At 45.5% G+C, this 9,614-nt stretch overlaps 1 non-coding gene and 1 pseudogene across 1 annotated transcript; both read right to left on the bottom strand.

Annotated features, from left to right (window-relative positions):
* Positions 1-1,365: 1,365 nt before the first annotated feature.
* On the bottom strand, positions 1,366-1,952 carry LOC116104719 (annotated as a pseudogene).
* A 7,077-nt stretch (positions 1,953-9,029) lies between these two features.
* On the bottom strand, positions 9,030-9,136 carry LOC116071540. The gene has a single exon (XR_004110951.1). It is a non-coding gene; the product is annotated as a U6 spliceosomal RNA (small nuclear RNA).
* Between the last annotated feature and the right edge of the window lie 478 nt (positions 9,137-9,614).

Below are 9,614 nucleotides of genomic sequence, written 5' to 3'. Positions count from 1 at the left end.
GGAGCCTCCCTTGAGGAAATGCCTCCATGAGATCCAGCTGTAAGGCATTTTCTCAATTAGTGATCAAGGGGGGAGGGCCCATTGTGGGTGGTGCTATCCCTGGGCTGGTAGTCTTGGGTTCTATAAGAAAGCAAGCTGAGCAAGCCAGGGGAAACAAGCCAGTAAATAACATCCCTCCATGGCCTCTGCATCAGCTCCTGCTTCCTGACTTGCTTGAGTTCCAGTCCTGACTTCCTTTGGTGATGAGCAGCAGTGTGGAAGTGTAAGCTGAATAAACCCTTTCCTCCCCAGCTTGCTTCTTGGTCATGATGTTCATGCAGGAATAGAAACCCTGACTAAAACACCAGGTTGTTTGAGAGTCCAGGCCACAGCCTTGGGGCAGAACCATCTTTTGTCATTTGCTTTCTCCACTGTGGTCAAAGCCTGTGCCTGTGGAGGGTGCTCTCTGGTAGCTCTTGCTATGGAGTGAGATTCCCTTAGTAACAGAGGATCTTGCACCTGAGATGTATATATTCTCTTGAGGGAGGGAAACCAGATTCCTGGGCCCCAACACTGCAGTCAGAAGCATTGACCATAACAGTTACTCCTGTCAGGTTGTATGACTATGTCTGTATTTTTTGTCTTTGTTTTTTATTTTTAACTTCATCTATGTGAGAATGTTCACTATGGCATACATGTAGATGTCAAAGAACTACATGTGGAAGTCAGTTCTCTCCTTCCATTATGTGGGATTTTGAGAGAGAATTCAAGTCTTCAGACTTGATGGCAAGCACTATTTGTTTGTTTGTTTGGTTGGTTTTGTGTGTTTTTGAGAGAGGGTTTCTTTACATAGCTTTGGCTGTCCTCGGACTTGCTCAATAGACCAGGCTGGCCTTGAACTCATAGAGCTCCATCTGCCTCTGCCTCCAAAGCATTAGGATTAAAGGTGCCTGCCACCAGCAGACACTTTTACCCCGCTGAATCATCTTATTGCTCCTTGCCCAGGTTGTAATACTGGCCAGTGAACAGCCCATTTCTTTAAGGGACCTCGCTGTCCCAGGCTCCAGGTGGCTACCAGGATTAGAGGAGTGGAGTGATATGCTTATGATTTGCAGATTTCCCTTGAGAAAACTGAGTGCTTGTTAATAGGACATGGGGGGCCATCATTTCTGATTGCCAGGGAGCTGGAATTTGCCTTCAATTCCAGCCCTTCCCCACTAAATTATCTATACTCTTTAGAAACTCCAAAGTATCACTTTGTTTTGTTTTGTTTCATTTTCTGGTTTAGTTTATATTCGGAACAATAAACTTAACTGTGCAAACCAGCTAGACTTGGAGGGGAATGAGGAAAATATGGAACCCCAAGATCTTCAGTGAGAACAGAGGTTACAGGGTACTGTGAGCAGACGGTGTGGGGTGCTCTCCTGAGTTACAGGAGACTTGTTGTCTCCTGTGTGCCTGCAAGTCAAAAGAATTAGAGTTGTTGGCAGTGGAAATAATGCTCTTCTTGCTGGTCCTGCCATCCCTGGACCCAAATGCTCTGTGGCTTCCACAGTGCTCAACCCTTCTCTCACCTTCCCAGAGACTGCATGCTTCCTGCCCAGCCACTCAGTCTTGGCAGTGCAGATTAAAAAAAAAAACAGGAACCATTTGTGTTTGGTCCAGCATTTGCCATGGACAAGATGCCAGGACCTGTATGCTTCAGGATGAAGTTCCCATCCTCAAATTTCTCTCCATAGATGGAGCAGCTGCCAGCGCCGGTATGGCCTGTGAAGTCATCACCTTGGCACAGGAATCCTGAAATAATTCCACAAAAAGAGGAATGCTTCTATCTAAACCCTTTCTCCCCCGGTGCTCAGAGCATGAGTGTTTTCTTCTGTCCTTGGGACTTTTTCAGCAAATAACTGGAAGGAGTCGCAGCCTAAGGGCTCACCCTCGGCTGAGATGTTAAGATACATGGTGGGGTTGACCATGGCTGCTGCAAGTGGTAGCAGGGGACAGGGACATCTGCAAAGCCAAAACCTGGAAATCACTTTTAAAAGAAGTTATGATTTTATTTTATGTATATGGGTGTTTTGCCTGTATATATGTGTGTTAGAGTTTTACCGCTGTGAACAGACACCATGACGGAGGCACGTCTTATAGAGACATTTAATTGGGGCTGGCTTATAGGTTTAGAGGTTCAGTCCATTATCATCATGGTGCGAGCATGGCAGCATCCAGGCAGGCATGGTGCAAGAGGAGCTGAGAATTTTACCTCTTCATCTGAAGGCTGCTAGCAGACTACTGGCTTCCAGGCAGCTAGGACAAGGGTCTTAAAGCCCATGTCCACAGTGACACACCTACTCCAACAAGGCCACACCTTCTAATAGTGCCACTCCCTGGGCTGAGCATATACAAACTACCACAATATGCCTGTGTGCCACATGAATACAGGGTTCGTGAAGGCCAGAAGAGGGCAATAGATTCCTTCAAACTCGAGTTACAGAAGGTTGTGAGCTACCCTGTGGGTGTTGAGACTCGAACCCAGGTCCCCTGAAAGAATAGTCAGTGCCCTTAGCCTCCAAATTACCTCTGTACTTTAAAAAAAAAAAAAAATGTGTGTTCCTGCCCTCCCCCTCTCTCTGTGTGTACACACATGTTAAAACAAAACAAAACAACCCTTGCATTTGGCCTTTAAAGTAAAAGGTTCAAGCTGAAGCACATATACCTAACAAGAAAGGTCTCTGATTAAAGAAATGGCCCTAGGTTCTAGGATCAAATCCCATTGCTTCTGCTTTCTCTCATGTAGAGAATACAAGCAAGTTCTCTGAACTCTTGAAGCTTAGGGAATCCTAGCTCATGGAATTTGTTAGGAGCAGAACAGAACCTCTAGAATAGTCTAGATATTTGAATGTGCATAAATCATAAGAGCATCTTGTTAAGTGCTTTCAGAGGTGTGGGTAGAGCCTGGGAGCCTGCATGCCTAACACTTCACAGGGCGGTTGACTTCCTGTGTACACGCATCTCACTTTGAGAAGCTGATACTCAGAGATCAGAGTCCTTCACAGACACTGCTTCCTGATGTAGGAAGCACCTTGTGGCTCAGAACAAACAATGCCAGGCTTGTGTGTGTGGGTGTGTGTGTTCATGCAGGCATGTGTGTAAAGTATGTAATATATTTCTTGAAATGTTGATCAGGGTGCACAGAAACTAGTTGGAGTTTAGGAGACTTGATCCTTGGGTTTGTCCTACAGTTAGTGATACTGCATTTTTCTCCTTCAGAGGTCCTTGCACCAGTGGCTCCTGGAGTGACCTGGGTCAGTACTGGACCAGATTCTTTTCTGCCTTCAGGCTTGATCAGGTATTCATGCTGTTCATAGCTGTTACAGGATATTTGAATCTGCTTCTACTTAGTGTGTCACTCAGCCCTTAGCACACATCTTTAATCCCAAACAATGAAGGTAAAGGTAGTTTTTAGGAGGAAGCAGTCATGTTTGAAAATGATGTCTAATTGAATGACAGAAAAAAGTGATGAATCAGAGAAAGATTTGACAGAATAGGATACGCCCAACTCTCACGAGAAGAGAAAGGAAAGGGAAGCTACTTAAGGGAGAGGCAGACAGTACAGGAAGAGAGTACAGTTTGTGAAGAACAGTACGGTAGGGCTGAGAGGGAGAGTAGAGCAACCCAGAGAGGGAGAAGGAGCCAGTGTTACCAAGAGAGTTTTATAGAGACAGGTTGCAGAGAGAACAAGCTAGACACAGGGAAAGACAGAGCAAGCAAGAGAATGAGGAGCCAGAAGATTAGAAAAAAATTGCTAGAGTTAGTTTGAGGCCAAACAGAGCAATCCAGAAACTGAGAGAAAAGCCAGATTAAATATGTTAGCTGGGTGAGGAGTTTGAGCCACAACAGCTGAGTTGAACCAGCCAGCTAGAATTCAGAAAACAAAAACAAAAACAAACAAGAAAGGGTGAGCTTATTCAGCAGCAAGTCTCAGAGGTTGAAAACCTTCTAGGCTTAGATAAGATTGTACGATGCTAGAAGCTTCCAGGACTAGACCTAGGTTAGCAGAGGAAGGCAGAAAGCCTCTCAGACAACAATTACATCAGGCAAATAATAGATACTTTTATGGATAAGTAGCTTGTAGATATTCCGTCTGGCCCCAGGCATAATGGCTCCCCTTACGCTGTGGCACCCTAGACTAGGTTTCCCACACCTGGAGACACGTGGAACATTCTGCATGTGCTCCCTTGGCAGCTAGAAGAGCAACCATCTGAGGACCTGGGAGTGTCAGAGGACAAAGGGAGACCATGCTGTAGAGTGGGTAGCATTTGCAGGGAGTCATTCCTTGCATGGAATTCAGCTGGGCACAGATTCCTGGGACTTGCTAGAATTAATTTGCACGGTGGATTTCGAGGCTTGCTCCTCTGTGGGGAGCCAGGGAATTTTTGTGAACATGGATGGCTCTGAAAGGGATGTGAAGCTCTCTTGTAAACAAGCCATCCTGGAGCATGAGGCCCCATACCCTGTCAGAACTCTTCTAAACCCATCTTGGAACTTACATCATTTCAGTAGCGATGGAGGGGCCTCCCCTCCTTGAAACATCACACCCATTTCAAAAGACCCCTTTCTTAGACCTTGAAGATGATGGCAAAGATAGTCCTGTCTTAAGCATGCTTGAAAACACAAGGGCATATGCACAAACAGCACCCTGAATAAGCGCCAAGAGCTCATGAGCTTGAGGGAGGGGCCCAGCTCTTCCTCCAAGGAAGAGTGGCTCCTTGTTCTTAGAAAGCGTGGCCAAATTCTTGCAGAGTACAGAATCAGTAAAGACATGCTCCAAGTGGGTCTAGTCCTCTCATCTTTCAGCTGCAACCTGCCCCTCTCCCTGGGCCTTTAGCTGGCATCCATATCTCCTCTATACTCTTGGAAAATCAATACCCTTTTTTCCCCCTTTGTTCCTAATGAATGGATTTGGGGGATAGCACCAGAATCGGAAAAGTTCCCGTGAATTTCTTCCAGACTCCGAGTCTGGGAATCCTCGTGGGTGGCCGGGGGCCTGCTCTGAGTATTTTTCAATGCAGCAAAGGGCGTATTTGAGCAGCTGGCCCAGAAATCGACTAAATCTGTCTATAGCGTAATTGGTGCAGAAAGATCTGGAAGACAAATTGAGAATGGTGGGTGTAAACAGAAGGGAAAGGTGGCAGAAGGGGAGGCAGATGGATGAGCCCAGACACAAAACACACACAAACAAAGGCTGCTAGGGACACCAGGAGGGCGCGTTTGCATGCGGGGACCAGAACCGGACTCCTTGGCTTGGAAGCTTGCGGGCCCTAGGTTTGCTCCTGGAACCCTGCGAAGTCAGGCTCCACAAAGCACGATTGCTAAGGCAGGTGGTCCAAATGGCCTCATTAGTGAATTCAGAACACAAAATCTTGGTCTAATTTTTAATTCCTTAAAGAATTTAGGTTCCAAGAGGACACAGGGGTCTGCTAAGAACCTGGTGTGTGACGCACGCACGTGCGTGCGTGCGTGCGTGCATACGTGTGTGTGTGTGTGTGTGTGTGTGTGTGTGTGTGTTATTTTGGTTACAATATACAGTTTTCCCCTTTACATAGCTGCATTCCGAGGCAGCCTGTATCTGCTTTGCAGTGTGACTGAGGACAAGGACACCTTTCTTGTGGTAGAATATATTACACATGTGGCTCCCCCCCTCCCCCGCCTCGTGCCAACTTTGTTGACAAATTTTGCTGTTTGAGTGAACCCTCTTGCAGCAAGGAAGAATGGGTAGGCAGAGTGTCTGCTGCAAAGTACTTTAGCTTTCTTGTCAGCAGTAGGTGGACAGACTGTCACCAAGCAAGTGACACGCCAATGTCCATGTAACTTCTTTGTTGGCGCAATGCATACTTATAATTAAAGAATAATAAAATTTGCATTTGCTTACAAACAGGGAGGGTCTTCTGAATAGCAGAGACCATCGCGGTGAGAGATGCCAGTGAGCCAGGTGCGTTTAACAGCACAACAGTAAGTAATTACATTGCCCTTTTCAGAGGCGCCATGCGTGGCCCACTCAATTAAGCCTCCCAGAGCCGCTTCCTGATGGCCCATCATTCCTAACATCCCTTCCCCATTTATCATATCAACGTTGCTTTCTGCATCTGCTTTCTTTCTTAGTCTGCCCCTCGCCCCCGCCACGCCATCAAATTTCATGGTTCTCAAAAAACAAAAAACAAAACTGCCGATTCTCATTTCTTTGGGGGAAATTAGTCTTGTTTCTTCCCATAAATCATAAGCATACTTCAGCTGTAAACAGCATTAGCAACCCTGGAAGTAAATTAGCTGCAGTGCTCCGAGACACTGGAGGGTGCTGAGCAAGGTTTGGTAATTGTGACTTAGGGAGGGGTGGTGGGCAGTTGGGGGGTTGGGAAGAAGTGTGGATGACTCGGTTCTCCTCTTTGAACATGGGGATGGCCTCCCTGGCTGGACAAGTGTAGCCCTAGGTCCTGCCAATTGCTGTGGCATAACAATTATGAATAGCACCTTTCTGGAAATGTTGCATTTTGGATGATAAATTACATGGTAATTCGAATTAAAGTGTAAACGAAACAGGAACAAAAGCTTGTTTTGTAAAAAAAGCCAGACCAAAAGGCCACCTATTATACAAAATCTCTAGAAAAGACAAGTCTGTAGGAAAAGGCATATTAATGGTTATAAGAGGTCAGAGATAGGGATTTCCCATTAACCGGTAGGATTTCTTTTTAGGGGCTGTGGGATTTATTTAGGGAAGAGGGCAATGGTCTTGTGTACTTTAAGTGGGTAAATTAGGGTTCAACAAAACTGTTCTGTTAAAACAGAAGCTTAAAAATAATTAGGATGGGCTGGAGAGATGGCCCAGGGTTTAAGAGCACTGACTGCTCTTCCAGAGGTTCTGAGTTCAATTTCCAGCAACCATATAGTGGTTCACAACCATTGTAATGGACCATATGGTGGCTCAGAACCGTCTGTAATGGGATCCGATGCCCTCTTCTGGTATATCTGAACACAGCTACAGTATACTCATATAACTAAAATAAATAAATATTTAAATATTTTTAAAAAATAATTAGGACACAGAAATCCCGCAAAGAAAAATCTAAAAAGTTTGCTCTCCATCTTTCTTCCAGTGAGCTTCTCATATCCTTACCTAATGGCTTGGTGGAGGGGATGTAATGACACCTGCTGTCCTCCAGAGGGCCCCTCGAACACAACCCGGATTTTTATGAACCTGGTTGGGGCAAGAAAAAGCAATGTTTCTCTATGGTCATTGCTAGGATTCAAAAGTGTGTATCAGCCCATTGCCAGCGAGTTTCCAGTTTGGGAGGGGAAGAGAAGAGCCATGGGACAAGGGAAGAGGGACGTAGCGAGCTAGGGGTTTTTACTCCCACTCCCACAGCCATTGTGTAGCACTGCGTTGGAGTCCGGCCACTGGAAAGCAAAATATGATCCCTTAAAGGACTACTTGACACTCAGACCCCGCATCCTTATTCTTCAGAAATTACTTAAAATGAGGCTCGTTCCAATCCAGATACCAAACCAGCACTGGTATCACCCTTTAAAGAAAAGGAATTGACCAGAATTCAGTTTCTAGCAGCCACATCAGGTGGCTTACAACTGTGTGTGACTCCAATTCCAAGGGATCTGTGTTCACATGTACATAATCACACATAGACATACACAAATACAGATAATTAAAAATAAAACAAATCTTTAAAAAATACTCAACAGTGAAATATACTTTAAAAATTAAAACAAAAAGCATTTCACTTTGTGCATTTTTATATCTTGAACTTCCAGACAGACAGAGCCTGGCACTTAGCAATGGGCAATTGGGTGAGTGGGTGGAATGTTAACGCATACAGGGTTCAAAAACACTCGGTGATTTGCAGACCTGGGGCATTTAGTCCAGGTGGCCAACAGAGGGCGCTATATACCTAGAGGAGCTCGCAGCTACCTCAGGCGAGCTCCCAGCGCAGGGCCTGGCTGAAGAGACAAACTCAAATTTCTGCTCTGCTTGTAACAAAGGTAGAGATCTGGCAATTCAACCTGAAGCTGCAGCCAGCGCAGAATCCCAACATCCATACGCAAGGGGCAGGGAAGAGTCAGGCATTTCCCTTGCTTAGCTGCCCCCTCAGCATCAAGAAAGGAAAACCAGCCACTTGACAGACTGAGTTTTTGTACACAGAGAAGATATTTCAAGAAAAGGAATGAATCCGGGAAACCCCACTGTGAGCTAGACCTTAAGCCCCATCTCCGGCCTTTGCTGTCCTAGAAGCCAGAGTTAGACATAAATCTCTGTAAACTCTCCAGTAGAGACTATCATGGGGCTGCTGCCCGTTGGGCAGAGCTGAGCACTCTCAAGGTTTAGCCTTGCACGGAACAGTATTTCTGGCAAGCCAGAGCTCTTCCCACTCCCTAAACAGAATCCACAAATGCCTGGGTAGGTAAGGAAATAAGAGTGCCGAATGAGATTAGTGCTCGGCTGACCACTGGGCTGCGCTGCCTGCAGGCAGCGAGCTTACCCTGACACTCTAGGAGTCTCAGGCCAGACTGTTGGGTTTAGAAGCAATAGGAGGAACAAAGTGGCACCAGCCACACCTGCTGTGGAAGCATTTTTCTGATTCTTTTCCAGCCGTATGTCTGCTCCTTTCGTTATCTCTTGGGTTTGTGTCTTTCTCTGCTGTGATCAGAAAGTCTTCCCAGAGGGGATGGCAGGCAGAAATTGGTGGGAATGGAGGGTGGAAATGGGATGGGGTTCTTTCAAAGCCCCCTGAAGAAGCTCTTGCCCTCAGTCCAACAGGGAAGCACAGATCCTACCCGCAGACTCGTCTTCTGTGAGCAGCCATCCTGGTATCTAGAAGGCTGCTTAAGGGCAAATCAAGAAAACTCATTTGGTGAGTGTGCGATTGAGTTGCTGGGTTGGTGAGTTCCATTGGGAAGGAGTAGGGGAGTGAGCCTGTGAATCAATGAAGAAGAAGCTCAGAAAAGTTTCTTTTATTTTTTTTATTTTTTTTATTTTTTTATTTCTTAAAAAAAATATGGAACGCTTCACGAATTTGCGTGTCATCCTTGCGCAGGGGCCATGCTAATCTTCTCTGTATCGTTCCAATTTTAGTATATGTGCTGCCGAAGCGAGCACTCTTTTATTTTTTAAAAAACTATTTTATTTATTTTATGTATATGAGTACACTGTAGCTGTACAGATGGTTGTGAGCCATCATGTGGTTAGGGGAATTGAATTCAGGACCTCTGCTCACTCCGGCCCAAAGATTTATTTATTATTATATGTAAGTACACTGTAGCTGTCTTCAGACACACCAGAAGAAGGCATCAGATCATATTACAGATGGTTGTGAGCCACCATGTGGTTGCTGGGAATTGAACTCAGGTCCTTCAGAAGAGCAGTCAATGCTCTTAATCACTGAGCCATCTCTCCAGCCCCTCAGAAAGTTTCTTATTTCCTGTGGTGATCACCAGCTGTAGTGATATGTGTAGTGAAACCTTTGTGTCTGGCTTGGAGTGAAATGCTTCAGCAACTATGTTTGCTTGAGTTAATCAGAAGAGGCTGAGAAATTGTTCTGAGTCTGTTTGAATCTCAAAGAAATGTTTTCTTTCTG

The sequence above is a fragment of the Mastomys coucha genome, unplaced genomic scaffold (genome assembly GCF_008632895.1).
Source record: "Mastomys coucha isolate ucsf_1 unplaced genomic scaffold, UCSF_Mcou_1 pScaffold22, whole genome shotgun sequence".
NCBI lineage: Eukaryota > Metazoa > Chordata > Mammalia > Rodentia > Muridae > Mastomys > Mastomys coucha.
This window is presented reverse-complemented; position numbering and strand designations above follow the sequence as displayed.